This window comes from Apis dorsata, unplaced genomic scaffold, assembly GCF_000469605.1.
Source record: "Apis dorsata unplaced genomic scaffold, Apis dorsata 1.3 scaffold_473, whole genome shotgun sequence".
Classification (NCBI taxonomy): Eukaryota; Metazoa; Arthropoda; class Insecta; order Hymenoptera; family Apidae; genus Apis; species Apis dorsata.
In genome coordinates, this window is record NW_006263711.1 from 329,445 (window position 1) to 330,393 (window position 949).

Here is a 949-nt window from a genome sequence, read left to right on the forward strand (position 1 = left end):
AACTTAAAAATATTCTAATTTAATACGATCCTTAAGGAACATTGACTTAAGATAATTTTACTTAAATCTATAATTTTTTGTAGACTCTATTCATATATTAAAATTAAATATTTCTTCAAATTCCTACTTAGCATATATCTAAAAGTAATACTTTCCTTTTTATAATTTGAAGATTTGTTTAGGGAGTCTATTTACAGAAAAATCTCAATGAAATCAAGGAGATTGCACGAAATACAAATATCCTTTATTAGTTTCATACTGATCTCTGAAACAAATAACACTATAAAAGATTAGTAAAAATTTTATAACATAAAGTACTTTGGTAGAATTGATTCTAGATTTATATAATTATATTTTCCTACTTACATAGAAATATTTTACTTCTATTCTAACACTGAAATTGCACTACTTATCTAAAACCGGTTTATCGACAATTCAGTATGTTATCTGTGATAATTTAATATGTTATATGTTATAAAAATTATTCATGATATTGAAATTAATCTAAGATTTAAGGGGCCCCTTATACAATAAAATATTAATAATTAAGGAAGGAAATCAAAAGAAAAAGAAAGGAATAATATATGAAATATGCAGTCTTGGATTCTTCAATTTTACAATAGTTCCTGAAACAAATCAAAGTACGAATAATTAATAAAATATCACAAGATATAATTACCAATAATTGATATATTTCAAAAAAATTATTTGAGCCACCAATTATTAATTGATGCTTCTTGAAAGTTTATATATCTGAAACAAACTTAATTAAAGGATTAATAAAAAAAGGAAAAAACATAATGATCTAAAATAATTTAAAAACATAAATTTTATAATTAACATTATAATATATTTATAATGAACATTCACCATTATTGACTTTAACAAAATTTAATAAGAAAAATTTAAATTTAAAATTTATCTTAAAAAATTGGATAAATCTTGATCA